We start from the raw sequence: 18,272 nt of genomic DNA, 5'->3' as shown, positions 1-18,272 counted from the left end.
GCAAACAACAGAAGTCTGATAAGTGCTCGGGAAAAATGCCATATGGCATGTGCATCATCACAAAAAATACGATGAGCTCCAAACTCTGCAAATGTCTTCGTGCCACAGGGATGCACAACCTGCATTAGCAAAAAAAAGTGTGAGTAAAGCCATGGCAACTTTTCACTCATGTAATTTCTCAATGATGCTTCATTTGCTTCTGCCTGATAAGTCGAAAAAATATAATTGACTAAATATTTTGTTAGCCTCAGTCTCGGAGTAAGGGTGAAGAGATGTGGAACATTTAAAATATTTTTATAGTTTCTCTGTATGATACACTCTCAGTTTCGTTCGAGCATGGGGGGATATATCTCAAAACCCTACAGGCACACTGATTTTTAACTTTGGTTCTCTATTTAAAATTTTTTAGTTCTGAAAAGTGTTTGTGAATCCTTCATTCTGGGTCCACCTGCAGCTGACTTAGTGGTCCTGGAATGTAAAATAATTTTCTTTTTCTTCTCACGTCTCTTTGTCTCCTTAGATACCAGTTCTTGCTCTTTGCTCGAACAGCAGACCGGAACCCCGAGCCGTGGTGTTTAGAGTTGATTTCGGCCAGGAGAGCTGAGGATACTTTTGTAGCAGAAGAAGTATAAGAACGATTAAAACCGACGAGGTACGGCGCGGCTTTATTGAAGGGGAGCGATCCCAAAGTGTCTGGAGAGCCCTCAGCAGGGCTGTGCCAGGCGGGCAGCCTTGCCATGGAGGGGCGGGAGCGGGGCACAGGGTCACAGCCGTGTGGTGCCGGGGTCACAGCGGGGCGGAGGGGCGCTCCCGGAGCGGAGCAGCAGGACGGGGCAGGACGGGGAGAAGGGCCGCGTGTGTGGGGCCCGGGCAGCCCCCGCTGGAAGGAGCGGCCCCGCGGGGCCGTCTGGCGGCTCCCCCCGGGCCCTGGGAAGGGGGATGCGCTCGGCTCCGCTCTGGCAGAGCTGGCTGTGAGCCCAGCAGCCAAAGCCCAGCGCCAAACCCCTCCAGCCACCGCGGATCCCAGGGTGCTGCTCCCCTTGTTCCTCCGCCGCACAGAGAGCAGATGGCAGACAACAACTTGTGCAAGTACGAATGACACTTCAGTCTCAAACTTCTGTAGCTTTTATTTGGCCTTGTTACCTACCCAGCTAGTACAACTACACTATGGTAGCTCAGTTATCAATTTCTTTAGGAGCACTTGTGTATATTCCCATTTTTCGCCCCTGTTTCTTTTCCATAGTGTGGCATCTTCATTCCTTGGACATAAAGTAGTTTTTGTCTGATCCGTGTCTCTGGGGTGAGACAGAAGAGATGCACTGGGTGCTGTCTAGTTTCTTGGCTAATTTCTAAGAAGAGATAGTAAATGCTCTCAGATTATTGCTATGACCAAAAAGAACTGATCAAACATTTTCTTGTGCATTAAGCACCAGTTGCTTCCCTGAGCAGTCTGGTTTCTTTTCTTTAGTGTACTGGAGAAAAAGTTTCTGTGGCCAGAGGTCTGTGGGATGCCAGGGTTTCAGTGGGGAAGTGACAGAAAGGAGAAACAGTTTTTTTCTATTCATCAACTCAGAGATCCAGTGTAAAATTTTCATTCAAGCCTTTGGCAAAATTCCCAATAATTTCATTGGGACAAGAGTTTCACTCGCAGCCTGCACTTATTAGGTTATTACTCAGCATGTACTCATTTAGAATGGATTCTAGTTTTGTGATAGCCTGTAATTGGAAAGAGTGTTAGGAGAAAGGTAGAAGATATGTTTTGTTTTTGGTTTTGTTTTTTTAATAAAAGGAAAACAATCATCACTTTTTCTTTCCAGCTGCTGTATGAGCTGAGATCAATTTAGTTTACTTGGTAGGTGTGAGGTTTGCAGCATTATTTGTTGAAGAAGGTCCTTCTCAAAATGATAAAGATTGTGTGTGTAAAGCTGTCCTTTGTTGAGTGAGTTATTATGAAGGCAGCTTCCCAAACATTGAATTTGATAAACTATCAGGCTTTGGTTTTTACCTTGTAAAACATGTATACTGTGGGTTTCCTGTATAATGAAATGAAATTTAGAATTTTCACAAGTCTTATGATGATGTTAATGCAGACCTGTACCAGAAAATGTTTCAGGACCATAATATATGAAACATCCTCTGCTTACTTATCAATATAAAAATATATTAATATGGTTATCTGGGATATACATGCATGCAGTGCAACAATAATGTAAATGCAAACAAATATGAAACTCATATGACGGCTCAAGAAAAACAACAATGCAAACAAATAATGAATAATATAAGATTTGCTTAATCCCTCCATCATGGTTAAGATCTGATATTGCCATTATTTTAATTTTTATTACCTTTAATAGATAAACAAAATGTCTTTGCTGTTCAGACAATGCTTTTCTTGAGAAATCCAACACAAAGTACAAGTACAGAAATAAAAATAAGGTAAACGTAAGTAGCAGAATATTGAAATAAATCCCCATATCTTTGGAGCAACTACTGAAAAAAAATAAAGCAAAGAATACATGCTTGTCAAATATGCAGTATAAATAAATAATTTAGGTGCAAATGGATGACTAGAAATAACAAAGAGACGACCAAATAATGAAAGGCTAAAGGGTGGTTGTTATATCTGATGTACTTCATTGGATATTGTAAGTAATTGCTATCCATAAAAAATCCCATGGCTTCAGTATAAGAAAAAGAGACAATTTGACAGGCAACACTGGCAGCAAGAGACAGCAAGCACAAATCCTTGGCAACTGTCATTATCCTGCTGTTGAATTCACATCCCAAACTGTGTGATAACTTTGACCTGTATCACTGTTACAGAACCAATGTCTGTTACAGTAACTATATTTTTCACTTATCAAAGGAAATCATTAGCCATGTGCAGATTTGTGTCTTAGAAAACTGTATGGACTATTTATTTACTTCTCCTTAGTACACTGTTGTTTTCTATTTAGAGAAGAAACATGGAGATGTGCTTTAGTTACACAATAATGAGTAATTAGAAAATTGCACCAGAGCAGTAGAATGGAAATTTGGGTCTGATGTAGCTAAACAATTTCAGCATGTAGAACTAACTGAAAGTAGAAGTTCCTTTTGCAATATTTACAAAAAAGCCTCAGTGTTTTGACCATGAATAAACAGCAGTTTAATTGCCTTTGTATGGGAAAAAAGAGTTGTTAGAGCTCTGCAGGTTTTTAGTTGTTTTAGTTTCTTTTCCTGTTTAAAGTTCTGGTTTCAAAATCTTTTCTCTCTGTATCTCCATCTGGGCATCTTTCCTTGCGCTGTAGAAATAGGATCACAACATCTTGGGGTTAGCAGCTAGCAAAATTTTCCTTTAATATGGAATAACATTCTTCCTGACTAGTGAATGCCATTTCAAACTGACTCTTTTATGCAATTTCTACATATTAAAACTTTAATTTTATGGTGTTCAATCTCCAGGAGAACAGGCACTGGAGTTACATCTAAATCTGAGTTTTCCCAAACTATAAAACAGCTCAGCAGTGCAAGGGTGAGATTACTTTTGGTAATTGCACTCTTGCATCTTCTGTTTGGAACCACCTCAGTGAAGGAATTGGAGTGTGTGCACAAGTACCCTAAGGTTTACATACACTGTACACATAAATAGTTGTTATGATGGAGGAAATTGTAAGGAAAAGCTGGCCTAGGACTGGGGAACAATAATACCTGTGGTATATTCCTTGTATAGTGTAATTTAGTGACAGTAGGTTTCGTAGGTGTATATATATTGTTGAAAATATATACTTACAAAATGTATGTTGAAAATATTTGCTACACCAACCCTCTTACATGAGGGTTTACTTGTCCTGTAAGCAAGGTCCTTGGTAGGTAATGCCAACAGTACTGTTTTTATTCCATCAGAGTAGTTTGTGAGTGGCAAGTTACGATTTTATCTGGTAAAGAATCAAGGAATCTACGGAGTAAATAATGGCAATTAATACATTTTTATTGTATAAAGAAATTTCTTCCTGGTTTTGTGGTTATTTTCTGCTTTTGAAGTGGGTAACAAAGTGGTCTTTTAAGGAAAAGGGTATTTGCAAAAAACAATGTCCTCTTGCTGTCACTAGTCAGAATGAAAACACAGCATAGTGTGCTCAGATCTCATAATACTAAAACGAGTTTTCTTTGATTGAACTCCAATATTTAATATTCCTGAGACAGTATATTAGCTTAAGGATTTCCTAGGAAGAAATACTGCAATTCATGTGGACAAATGTTAAAGTTCCCATTTGTTGTGATATCATTTTTGTAATTTATAATGGGAATATTCTGATACTTTAGAGTTTTTTGAATATGAAAGGAGAATGAGGGCTTGATCTCATCCAATTCCTTTCTTGCTTCACCTTGATCTTTAATACTGCTCTTGGCACAGTTACACTAGTGCTGATTTGGATCTCCCAAAGACTGGATAAAATTAGATTGCTTGATCTTCATTTGGGTGAATATTCCATCCAGGCTTTTGGCCTATGGCACAAAGTAATTTTGTGCCATTAATAGTAGCCTCAAATTGAAAGTTGGAGGCTTTTGTTCTCATTATCTTTAATGTCATTTGCAAATAAAACCTTTTTTTCTAGCTTATGAGGTAATTTAATGTTCATTTTGTACAAAGGAAGGCTAGCACAGACTTCATGCTAGTGCAGTGTGGCATAGCTGGAATACCTGCTGTACTTCACCATAATCCTGTCCTACAGCACTTTATACATTTCCCTTCTGATCTGGGCTTGTGCAAAGATTAATTCAGCTGAATTATGAAATAATGTTACAGTTTGCAGAAATAGGAATCGGTTTCATAAGGTATTTTACAACTTTAATTAAGATATTTTAGGCTTTTCTGAACTCTGTACAGTTAATTAGTACTAATTTAAAGTAGTTGAAAGTCCAGAGCAAAGAGATAAAATTTTAACCACATTTATCATATTTTTGGGTCAGAAAACCTTTCCCTCCCTACTCAAAAAAGCTGTTAAAATACTGAAGGGAAGCAGAGCTCTAGACAACTTCTATTTGCCCCCAACATTCGCCTGCAATCAGCAATGGTATCAAGCAGGTCAAGACTTCAAGGTTGTTTTACACATCAGACCAAATCAGTTCAGAGCTGTGATGGAGTATCAGATGTATAGACAGCTACAAATCAAGCAGTACAGACAATTTCTGTCTTATATCACCATCCAAGAGAAACAGAGCTGAAAGTGTTCCCACAGGTCAACTAAGGTAATCAAAGCTCTTCTCTGTTGCTTTTAATCAAGAGTGTTGCAGTTCAGTCACCTTGTAATAACCATTCAGTTGATATTCTAAACCAGACCCTGCTAATTTTTATTAAGATTTCTTGACCTAGCAATTTCTCAGGACACATAGTTTTTAAAACCATATTGATTCCATCAAACGTTCCTGGAAGACCCAGTTACAATAATCAGATTTCCCGCTTGGTTTTACAAATTTTTAAGACTTAACAGTAGATAGGTAATATCCAACAAGTTGACCTCTCTGCAAAGAAGAATGTGATTCTCCATAATTAATCCAAAATGAATTGATCCTGCCTGTCTGGAAAATCCAAGGGAGCAATTGGATTTTGCAATGTACCATAAAGGTGATTAAGGAGAAGACTTGGTGAACAAAAGTGTACTATAACGTGTTCAGTTTAGATCTCCTCATCAAAAGCTTTTTGTTGTATCTTCTGTTTTGGGGAAGGAAATTGTTATAAACTGAGGCAAAGCTAGGTGATTAAAGTTGTCATGGTTTAGTACTCAACACTGAAGTAGCCACACTGATTTAATAGCACAACTTGCATTAAAAATACTAAAAAGAAGACAAAAAAGCTGGGATTTTTATGTGGTCATTTGGTCTTCCAAGAGATGTGGAAACTGTAAAATATGTGAGATTCACCTGGATGTCATTATGGTTTAAGTGAAGTATCAGTTCAGTGCTGATTTAAATGAATGGGAAAATTTGCAAGTTTTTTTTTATGGGAGAGGAATTCACATCTCAGGCCTCAAACCAGTTTTGAGTTGTGCATGGGAACCTCTTGTTGAAGGCTGGAAGAGAGACTGTGTGCACAAATGTTCTTGTCACAAATGACATTTTGTTATAAATCTGCTTTCCTCTCCTTTTTTTTTTTTTCTTCTTAAAAATAGTCTTACTGTGTTATTATGCAGGAGTCATTTGTGGAATGAGGATTTTAAAACAGTATTATGATGTTTTTATATTGATTATTAGTTTATTTAATTTTATTCTGGTAGCTGTATTGAATATATTTTGCTATCTGGGAAACAGAAACAATTAACAATAAGCCCCACCTCTGCAGTCACTGTACAGGCATAATTGCTGTCAATTTGATTGAAATTTTGCCTGAGAAAAGATTGTCACCAGTTCTTACTTTTTAAACTAGAAGCAATAGCCTACATACTATACACTGAAAGCACTCTTTAATTACAAGTGTTCTCAGAATCAAAATGTTTTTCCTATATTTATTTGAGCTGATAAGTTGTGAAAAATACTTTTAAAATTAGGTGATTTATTTTCTTGTGAAGTTCTTAAGACATTTCATAAGAGGACTTTATAGCAGCTACTTTTCAGTATTTTAGAAGTTCTGAATAAACTCCACATGGCATAGGTTAAGTCTATTTTGTTTAGAAGAGTTCAATTTCTCTGTATTTTCTACATTTAGAACTTAGATGCTGTGAACTAAATTCTTACACTGTGGAGAATTTTAGTGACCATGTGCTCAAATTGTTTTTTTCACACAATTACAATAAAAGTTCTAAAAAAAAAGTAAAAAAATAATAATATGGGATTGTTTCTTTAGAATCCTAAACTGAATTTTCTATTTCAACAGAACTAACTGTGCTCTCTGTTTCAAAACCCTGGCAAATCCACAGAGCATTTGAAGTATCCAAAGTTATTAAACAGCAGCCAAATGTAATCAAAGTCACAGCTCACAAAAATGGCACAAGAAAGATCTTTGCTAAAGTTTCTGAGTCCTTAATTAAGCCAAGAACCTTGAATGCAAGTTTTCTTGCAACCAGAAAGTTTCTCTGCAGCTTTTGCTTCAAACCCTAATGTAAATCCTTTTTTTCCTTTAAATCAAGCTTGATGAAACTTTGTGCACTATTTCTGAGATGCATGACTTGTTAAAAATACTTATAAATGCTAAATGAAAGAAGTTACAGAATAAAGCACAGTATTATTTGGCATTAAAAGGCAAGAGCACAATCCCTTTAAAGCAACATTTTTAAGGTTATGTGTTTTTCTCCTCCTATGCTTTCTAGTAACAATCTAGTAATAATTTAGGAATAAAACACAGTTAATACGATCGTTAAATTTTTTTATTTCCAGTTTTATTTTTTCTAACCAAATATCACCCATGAAACAAATATGTCTGTAAATCAGTCTTCCTTACCTCTTGCCTTCATCTAGCTGCTGGGGGAGTGCTCTGAAAAGCTGAGTCTGAACATGGCTGCACAATGAGTGTTCTTGGCAGGCAGCACTGCAGCACGAGAACCCAAAGACGTGCCCCACGATGCCGACGTTGAGATTTCAACTGGAGAAAGCCTTTCTGTGCCCAGGAGAAAAAAAATGAGAGGTAAAAACCTAAGGAACAAAACTCAGAAACACCCCCCCCCCCACACACAGCAAAGTGGCTTAAGGGGTGCAATTAAAAATTATTTTCATCCTGTCTTTTTGCATGGTTTAACAAAACTAATGTTTACTCATTTACAGCTCAGTAAGAGGATAATGTGCTTAATGAAAGAAAAATCTACTGACAGCCACATTTATTGCCCTTCATTAGCATTGGTACTTAATTTAATATAGATCTGAATAGACATTAGGGAGCCTGCAGGAGGTTAAATGGTGAAAATGTAAAGAGATTATTGAATTTACTGTTTAGTTTCAGTGACATCAAACAGACATAATTAATTAGGCTTATTCCACTAGCAAAATAATCCAGAATGTAAGATTGGATTAATTAATGCAGTTTTTTAGGGTTTTTTGGAAAGTTTAATACAACAATATGGAATATCTACTTTCCTGTGCTTTATTAATTTTAGATATTTTGATAAGACCATATTAAAATTTTTGTTCTCTCCTTCTCATTCTTTTACCAAAGTGGTAATTAATTATGTTTTAGTTTTCACCAGAGGTGAAAAATATTTCTGAATCCTCTACAATTTAGATATGAATGTAAATGTTTCTCACTGTCATTTTAAGACCACGAAGCACCTTGTGAGATTTCTGCTGCAAATTTGTGGTAGCATTTTATAACCGTAGCTCAAGTAGGGTTCAGTATCAAGGTAAAGATACCAGTTGGGTATTTTATTAAACTATGAATTCAACCAGCACTTGTGACGAAGAACTGTTAATTGATAGAATCTTATATATTCTGAAAAGCTAAATTATTACTAAGGTAGTGTATGTGTAGGTAGGAATCTACAATTCCAGTGTACACTTCCAATGAGAAATGTAAATAAGGTCAGTTTTTTAACAGAACATGAAACATCCCGATTTTTGTAATCTTATAGTGGTAGAATGTGTGATAGGTTTTTTAAAAAATGAGGGATTGCAAAGAAAAACAAAAGCAAATAATTCACATAGTTTGCATATTTCGTACATATGTTGTATGTATTTTATATATCAATTACTTTGCACTTTGGGGCAATTTTTTTTCTTATGTACTTTCTTTAGAAACAAGGCTTTGGTTTTATTTTCCTACGTATTTTTTAAATAGCATTTGTTGTCTTGGGAAGTATTAAGAGACATATTTTAGTGTTAAATTGTTCATTCAACGTTTCAAAGTATTCAAATGAGCTTTCACTAATTCTTTTACAGATTGCTAATACTACAAATGCATTTCAAGAAGATATCCACATTATACTCATTACTGGCTCTTTGACTAAGAAAATTACTATTATATAGCTCTCTCTATAAACACAAAAATCTAACACTAATTAGTAGAGCCTTTATAATCTAAGTCCATTAATTAAAGGTTTGTTTACGTGTTCATGGATATATTTATAAAAGAAGCTTATATTTTAAACCTGTGTCTTACATAATCAATTTTATATACTATAAGGTGGTTTTGGTAACATAAAAATTATTCTGAGTACAATTCAGGTGATCCAGTCACTAGGATGGTTGTAATTAATGGCCTATATATTCAATAAAAGGCACAGATCACTGTGTTTATTTTTGCACAAGTGGATGACAGAACTGCTGTTTGTGCTGAATGAATCCTTTCCACAACCCTATTATGGCAGTGTTTTATAGGACTACTGCTATTTGTTACAAAGTCTTCACTGGTACATATATTACAGTTTCTCCATGCACACGACTTGAGTGTTGTGATAGATTTCCAAAGTCATTAAGTGAGTCTTTTTTTTCTATCTCTCATTTTCCTCTTGCAAGCCAAGTTCGAAACAAAAACTTCTGTGCTTTGTCTGCATCCCTTTGGCTGTGTTTCACTGTGACATGCACTGCTGTTCCTTTAGCACCAAAATGTTGGCACACATTACTGAAAATTTCACACCATCTCTTGCTGGATCAGCAAGCTTAACCTACCAAAATCTGGTGTTGTTGAATGGTTTTTGACTGATAATCAATCTTTTTGCTGCTCGACAGTTGTTGCTGGGACACAGACTAGAGCAGGTGGCAGATGTGCCTTGTCTTTTGAGAAAAGAAAGAGTAGGTGAGCTTGGGCACGGAGTAACATATTGTGTGTCCATTAAAAGGGTAAGTATAACAGCAAAAAGTCACTGCTATAAGTAGAAAAGCCACCAATACCAGAAAATAGGCCTTTTAACACCTCTGTTTGCAAGTTTAATAGGACTGGAAAATGACAGTTCCTAGCAGAGAATTCCATGTTCTCAAAAATCAGAGCTGATTCACAAATTCTCTGTATAAGATTCCGTAGTACCTTTTTTTTTTACTTTTTCTGTTTTAATTTATACATATAATTACATTACAATGGTAATATATGTATTTTTAAAAAGCTACAATACATTGAAGAGAGGTTTTAGAGATATATGGAGATAGACAGGACCTATTTTATAATTTCTTTCTCTAGCCCAGGAGGGGGAAGAAAGTGTGGAGTAGTATGACTTTTCAGTGTAAACATACTAATGGCTGCATTTTGAGTCCTTACCATACAGATAACAAGGTCAAATGTCAGTAGCAAATCTTTTTTGAATGACAATGGAAGGTCAGTGATATATAGTGTAAAGCCTTAACCCTGCATATACGTACAGGTGATCCTGTGGAAATCAGACAGACCTTTTACATGTGTAGTTAAACATAAATATTTGCAAGACCAACATCTTTGTAGAAATTCGTGTTTCAAGTACTGTATAAATCACAAAGTCTGTCAGAACAGTATCATCTTGCATATAATTTTACTGCTTCAAGTGGCATCAATACTTGGATGAAATATAATTCCCAGTGATGTTGATGTCTTGGCTTATTGGGATTTATTCTGCTTCTTATCTTTCTGATGCCCTAAAATTTAACTTGAGGTTTTGGTTAAGTGAATAGGGATTCAAACATAAGGTGACAAAAGGTCTTGGATAAACAACAATAATAAAAAGTTCTTATATTCTTCTAATATAATTCATTTTTTATGATAAATACATGTGACATATCGGTTATAGGGTTCCATTCCAACAGGAATTTAGCAATCAAAACCCTGTCAAGTTTCAAGCATTTAAAACATATTTTTTGGGAGACTATTGTGGAACTAGTGTGGTGCAGAACTGCTCCAAAGAGTTTATTCTCTGTAGTGTGTTGTTCATCTGTGTAATTTGGTGATGGTCAATGGTTGTATTTAATTAATTATCCTTTGGAAATTTATGGGAGAACACATACCTCAGTGTTTGTTTGCACACATTTATATATTCAGCAATTACTGAATTTCAAAATACAGTGGGTGTTCTTATTTATTCTTCTAATACCTTGTGTTTCTCCTGCCAGCTTTTATTGTACCTCCACACTTCTTTACAATTGAATTTCAGATGTCCCCAGTGTACTGCTTCATACTTTTTTCTTCAGTACTTACCAATTTCTTAAACTGATACTAATTTATTTCTATTGAATTTCATTGCAGTGACTTTAGCAACCTGACCTAATAAAATAGTCAATTGTCCATCACTCCTTCATAAAATAATTATGCACTTTCTCAGTCATACTATTGTGGAAAAAATGTCTTCTACACTTTGTCTGCCATTCAGTAATTTTTCAGTTTCTGTATTTGCCATTTACCTTGATCTTCCTTCAGAGAGTGACTACATTTAAAATAGGACATGTTTTCTACAAGGAGTGTCAGTGAAATGATGGATTCTTACCACTCTAACTATTGACCAATTTGGAAATGGTCCAAATGGTCCAAATTTCAAGCAGCACTCTAAATAATATGTCTTTTTCTCATCAACACATACAAATCAAAGTTGTGACATCTTATTTTTCAGAAGAAATGAATCTTCTCTGTGAACTTGAAATTAATACACTTTATTGCCAATTTTTCTGTAATTCCTGTATTATAGGATGTCATTTCAGTGCATTTGTACTGGAATTCTGATCTGAAAAAGGAATATGCTATAAAAGTAGTCATGAAATATGCAGAAATATGTAGCTCATCATATATTATGAGCCAATCCTTCTTGTAGGTTGAAGATTTCAAGGTTGACAACAGAATGATTCAAGTTCCCTCTTGAATCATCATATGTCAAATCATAGAGGTGATTAGTTGGAAAATAGCTTGATCAGGTCCTGAAAGATAAAATAGCAAAACCATGGTCTTTGAGATGCCAGCAACACCTAGATTGCATTTTAAGTGTTTCTGACAGAAAACTGATTTTACTACTTTACTATGGAAAATTTAGATTCAAAGTGTTATTAAAGATTCTTTTTCTGTTTTGAGTACCTTTTTGAAATCCGAAATATGCCCTTTTATGAGCTATTTTGGAACCCTCACAATACTGAAGTCTCCCTCCTGGCCACTCAGTGGCATTGAAGTCTTTAGCTTTTTTTTTTTATACAGGAATCTGGTGGTAATATTAACGAATTCTACTGCTTCCTTTGGCACAAGAATCAAAGGTACATAGAGTGTTCCCTCAAGAGCTTCCACAGCAGATTTTGATAAATATGGTCTCCCAGACAACATATATTGGTGGCACAATAACCCATTGCCAATGTGTGTTGTCAGGCTTTAACTTTCCTGCTCTTCAGCTTCACCCTCCTGTCCATTAACTTGGGTGGTTTGTTAAAGAAATAGGAGAAAACTTTGTGATACTTACGTTTGATGATTTAATGGTTTGCAAAGACATTTTCCAACATGCTGGTTTGAGCAGATGCTGGATTTCTGGGAGCAACCAGTAGGCTTTATGGAGTAAACATGACAACTTACCTAGATGCTGAAAACTGATAGCCAGAAGTTATAATATATTTATACACACAGACACACAAACACATATATGTAAATAATGCCAAGTAAGGCAAGTTGATTGAGGTAAAAAAATCACCAGAGGGAATACTTTTTCTGTAATAGCTTGGAAACTTTTTTTCCAATCAAAAAATTCAAAATTTACAAATTGATTTGTTTAGGTAACCAGTAAACACTCACTATAATGTGAGAAATGGCTAAACCCTTTAAATGTAGCTTCGAGTTTTTCAACTGATTGTTTGTAATGATAGTAGCTACTACATTTTATATATATATATATATATATATATGTACATATATATATGTGTAAACAAAATGCCCTAATTTTTACCCTTTTACCCTCTTAAAAAACGCTGTTTCCTATTATACTTTGGTTTAGGGCAGCAAAGTGCAAGATGATACTGTATTAGCTAGTTAGGTGTCAGTACTATGTTTTGAGGGAATGCAGACTGATGCCTTTCCAAAAACCTACTTGAATTTAAAGGGAGAGATACAACTTCCTTCACAAAATTCTGCATTGGACTCAGGCTATAAAATGTCTGTATATTTTTGTGATATCTATATCAGTGGAAACATAATCCCGATAAAGAAGTCAGCAATTCTGCAATAATAATAATGAAAAAGAATAATTCTATTTTCTAGGCTGCAAAAAATGCTTTCCAAATACGACTTAAAATTGCATTTTGAATAAAAGAACATGGAAATAATAAGCTACAACCCAAACAATGTAAATTAAATGTTAGAAGTACGGCTCTATTTAATTAGTAGTTGAACTTGTGCTAACACCTCCCCAAAGGTATCCCAGAAGACAAATCCAGGGTAAATTTTGAGACATCCTTGTGTGTAAAAATGACCAGGAGTGGTAAGAAAGTTTTGTCCATACCTTTTACATAACAACAGATAAGGGTCTCGGCCTGTAGAACCTTTGTTGTAGTCCCTTTGCACTCAGCCAGGGTGTTTAAAAGACAAACACTTCAAGAAATGCAAAACATGAATATCTGCATCCCCACTGATCTGTAGACTGCAGTAAAAATCTGTTTAAAATAATTTATGTTTACATCTCTGACCTCTGATATAAAAAAAAAAGCTAAACCAAAAATGTTTGTCAGCTGTGCTGAATGGGGCAACTCATCCCAATCCTGAAGAAGACAATCTTCCAACCATTATCATTCTAGACCCAGTGGACATAAGTTCAGGAGGAAAAATGGAGAAGAATGGAGAAGATAAATACAAAGTACTGATGAGTGAGAGGCATTTTCTCTCTTCTCTCTGCCAACTGGACTAAAATGGTTTGCATTGTAAACTATCAACTGATCCATTGAATTTTGGGTTGGCAGCCAAAAAGCCAGGGAGTTTTAACATTTCACCCAGTCTCTGTGTGTTTTCATCATTCTGCATTGTTGCTGTAGTCTCTTCAGGGCTTGTCTTATTTATTCTGTTTGGCATTGACACCTGTTTAATCCCCAAATAATTTTATGTTTACTTGAGTGTAAATAAGGGAAGGATTCACAGGAAATTGCATGGCCAAATGTTAATTGCTTCTTTTTAACTCTTCCAAAGCCAGGTTTTTTTATTTCTTCAAATAATGTTCATTGCCTCTGGACTGCTCCAATATAATCATAGGAATTTTTACTGAGTTTTTAGTATTAATGCCCTGATTGGTGAGACATGTTGGCAGTTTTAATTGCTGATAATTTACATATTTTCGATTATTTTCCGAAGTAAAATGTAACTTCCTTTTTTGAAAGGAATTCTAGTGTGATTTTTGCAAAGTAAGGTTTACATTTTAGATTCCTCTCACACAAAAAGTAGTAAAAACCACTGATCGTTCGTTGATGAACCTAAATTTTTATTAATGTTTTGTGAAAAGCCTCTAGGAGCATTTTCACAATCTGGGGGCCTTCTTTAGTTCAAAAGGACACTAAGGCCATGACCTATTTTCCTTCAGAGTTCATAGAAAAGTTCAGGGCGAGGGGATGAAATACGTTGATTGGCAGAGAAGATGGGATGTTTGTAATTTTAATCAAATTTAGTATTAACACATACCTCAAATAATATGTCAGACTAGTGTTAGTGAGTTTAAAATCTAATGACAACTGCTGTCATTATTAGTTAAATATAGCCATTGTGCCTGTGGCAATAAATGATGGCACTTCAGAACATGCAGAAACAAAAAGCTAAAAAACTCTCAAGTATTTAAAAAAAAAAGGGAGTGACTGTAAACATAGTTAAACACAGGAATGTGACCTGGGCATAATATGTTTCCCAAATACAGAGACATCTGGAATTTGAACAGGGGACATAATTGAATGGAACATTATGTGTTGTTACTGTTAGGGTTTAAATTTTAGGAAACTTGGGCCTTTCTTCCTGTTTCATAAATATAGATCAGGGAGTTTCATATTTGTTATATTAACACTTATTTGTATTACTACATAAGATATATTTCAGATTCATGTCTCTGTTACTGTTCTGTGACCTTTAAAATGTATCACTCAATTTTTTGGAATCTTAAAAATTGGGAGCTGAGAAAAGTCAGTCCTGTTTTTAATAGATGAAAATACTTTTTCCCAGACAATATGTTTTGGATTCATGAAATTATGGGGTTTCTTCATGGCATTGATTGGTATTTATTTCAAGGTGAGGAAAGAGAAAGAAGTTAATGCAAGATGTGTCTGAGTACATAGGCATAATATATACTGCACAATATCACTATATGTGTAATACCATATGCTAGTCCCTTTCAACCTATAAGTTTATTCCTTTTTATTATTTAAAGCAAGTTTCTTACAACTCTGTAAATCTTATTTAAACAATGACAGTAAAAAGGAATTGTGGATGAAAGGGATAGATGTCAGGAGACTAAGAAAACTGAATTTTGGAATAAGTTCAATGTAACATGCAAACCTGGGCTCAGACCATGAACAGTGTAGTTCTTAGATAGGGACTTAGGAGCTGTCAAATGAGGATTTTAGTGCTCTGTGAGTTTATACTGTTATTGTACAAGTGCTGTTCCTCAGTCCTAATAGTAAACTTCTGTGCCATCATATCATTAAGAACTCTTTTACTGGAGGAAGGTATTTCTTGACATAGGGATTTGAACTATAATTCTACTGTCTTGAGCTGATGAAAGATTTACAGCTACTTTAACCAACAGTAACAGTGTTACTGTGTGGTTTTTTGGAGGGGTTTCTTCCATTTAGGTAATATGTTCTGTTTGTCCACAGTTCTCAGTGTAATATCTGTTTGTTAAATTAATCTCCACTGTCTGTACCAAATTATTGACTAGTGTCGTTGATCTTGTTTAAATAGTTTTAACATCTGACATATAATTTAATTTTTGAAAATTATGGTGAATTCTTGCATAAAAATTTATGAAAAAGATGAGTATAAAAAAACCAAGGTTAAGATTTGTAAATTTGCATTATCAAGCACTTAGTGTTCACTTAGTGGTTATCAAATTAAGGTACATTATGTTTGGTAGTAGCCTGTACAACTGTCTGCTACATGGTGGCAGATTACTGAGGATCACAGAATAATTTGCCTTGAAAAGGACCTCTGCAGGTCACCCAGTCAAATCTTCAACTTGTGTTGAAATAATGGTAGCAGGTCCTTGTAGATGGTCTAAGTATTCAACCAAAGCAAGAAGAACTTATATATCAAGCAGCTTCTCTGTTTTTTTTCTCACTGTAGTTGTAAGTCAGAGGATATCCTCTCTCCCTACAGACCTTGGCAATCTTCTTCTTTTCACTGTTCATATTTGCTCTATTTCTATTACTTATCCTGGTCATAAAAAGACATTAAAATACTTTTTAGCAGAGCTAGAAGTGTCCTTCCAATTTCTTATCAAATCACTTCTGTTCTAACTTCAGTTGTAGCACCCAGTGGGAAGCACAGGGTAGGTCCAGAGAAGCAGCATTTACAACAGACACTAAGAAATCCTGAAGAAAAGAATGAAGTTGAAATCTCATCTGATGCCTCTGCCTAAACACCTTGTTTAGACATCGTGAAAGACTGGGATTATAAAATCCTTACCCTATTTCCAAATAAGTGCTTTATTATCTGTGGCCTGCAAAGTCAGATTCCCGTGGCTGTCCTTTCTTTCTCCTCCCAAGAATTTCTTTTTATTGCTGCGCAGGCCAATAGCAACAGGAGAGAGATCTCATCCAGGTTGCAGTCTGGAGACTGTGGAAGCATTCTCCTGGAAATTAAGAAATACGGAACTAAGTCTGTCAGATTGAGAATGTTATAGAATCTGATCTCCCTCTACCCAGAAAATAAGAGCATTGGCCACTCTATAAATGAGGCTTTACCACTATTCTTCAGGTTATTTTTTGGTTTAAATGCTCATGTCTGTGTTACTTTGTGATGAACTCAGTGCCTCTGGTGTTTGTCTCTGCATTGAATGTATCTGCATTTAGTATATCTGAGTAAGGGAACTTTGCTTTGGAGATTCCTGAGCCCCTAAAGACTGGTGGCTGCTCAATTTATGAGATCAGACAGGATCATGGTAGCATAAGGATGCACAGAAGTGTCGATATATAGACAATCTCAGGTGGCAGGAGTAATTTATTTTTGAAAATAAGGGAAAACAAAGACCCTCAAGTTCCTGATTTTGCATCTGTGCTGCTCTGGAGTGGCAGAAGTTTATTCATTACCATGTAGTGCTTTCCATGCACACAACAACCTCATTGACATCTTCTTCATTCAAGGCTAGGAAGAAAAAGTCATGCTTCACATTTTAGGCCATGCAGATTCCTAGAGGGCTTATTCCTGCTGTGCTTGAAGCTTCCTTGCAGGTTTATACTGTGGAATACAGGCAGGATTGACCTTCACTATAATTCTTCAGCCAGCCTTAAGGAGTACTGTGGATGTAACCTTAAAGGATGGGCAAAATTTTTCTTTATCACATTCTTTGGTTTAGGCAGCTGTAATCTCCCTAAATTTGCCTTTAGGCATCTACTTGCTCTTATCATTCAATGCCAAGCCATCTTTTAAGTTTCACCTTATGTCATCTCTCATTATAATCTAAATCAACTGCCACTTCTTTTCCAAGTGCTGCTCAAGAGGAAACCAAACTACACTTACTTAGTGTGGCTTACCTAAACTGAGAACATCCTTTTGCAGCTGTATGACAGACAACTTGTAATACCTGCTTATATGGGAAATAACACCATATAAATGAATATCCTACCAAACTAAATCGGTACCAAAAGGTACAGACTTAGACTAGATCTGTCAGTGCAAGTTAGAGCCCCTCCTTCCCAGGCTTACTCACCTTCTGCAACTTCTCTGAAAACACAATGTTTTCAAAAATTCCCAAATGGCAGTCAGTCCATCTTTTTACTCACTGGTGTTGTTTAGTTGAGATTTTAAGATCTGTTTTCCTGTGTTAGTAAACGTGGTTTTTAACACTTAGTTAAACCGGTCTTTCCACAACCTCTTTATTACATTTTCATATGATCAGAAGGGGAATTCATGGCTAAGTCACATGAAGGTGTGATTCAAGATGTGTTGCTCTTGTGAGTTCTGGGATATGTCTGAGTGGACAGAGTGTCTTATACAGTCAGTTAAATTAACCTTTTCACACAAATATGAGTAACTAACATAAAAAATAATGTCCGTAAGAGAACTGTCTTCCAAAACTGCTGTTGTTCATGAAATAAAAAAGAACTTTTTGTCTGAATAAAAGGTTGCTGTATGACCATGTCCTTGTAGAGAGGAGACTATTTCAAGCTCTTCTGTGAGATCCTGTACAGTTTTTCAGGAGTCCCATTTCTAAAATGGATTTAGGAAGCCTTGCTTGCTTTCTAAATGAGTAATG

At 35.7% G+C, this 18,272-nt stretch overlaps 1 long non-coding RNA gene across 2 annotated transcripts in view; it reads left to right on the top strand.

Moving 5' to 3' along the window:
- LOC127466249 (uncharacterized) overlaps window positions 1-18,272 on the top strand; it is a 78,455-nt gene continuing 60,183 nt past the window's right edge. For both annotated transcript variants that reach the window (XR_007902664.1, XR_007902663.1), the window contains exon 1: window positions 1-139. This is a non-coding gene — a long non-coding RNA (uncharacterized LOC127466249). The remainder of the gene's footprint in view (window positions 140-18,272) is intronic.

The sequence above is a fragment of the Manacus candei genome, unplaced genomic scaffold (assembly GCF_025592945.1).
Source record: "Manacus candei isolate 608988 ecotype Guabito, Panama unplaced genomic scaffold, ASM2559294v1 h1tg000009l, whole genome shotgun sequence".
NCBI lineage: Eukaryota > Metazoa > Chordata > Aves > Passeriformes > Pipridae > Manacus > Manacus candei.
The sequence above is the reverse complement of the archived record's forward strand: the minus strand, read 5'-3'. Positions and strand labels throughout refer to the sequence as shown.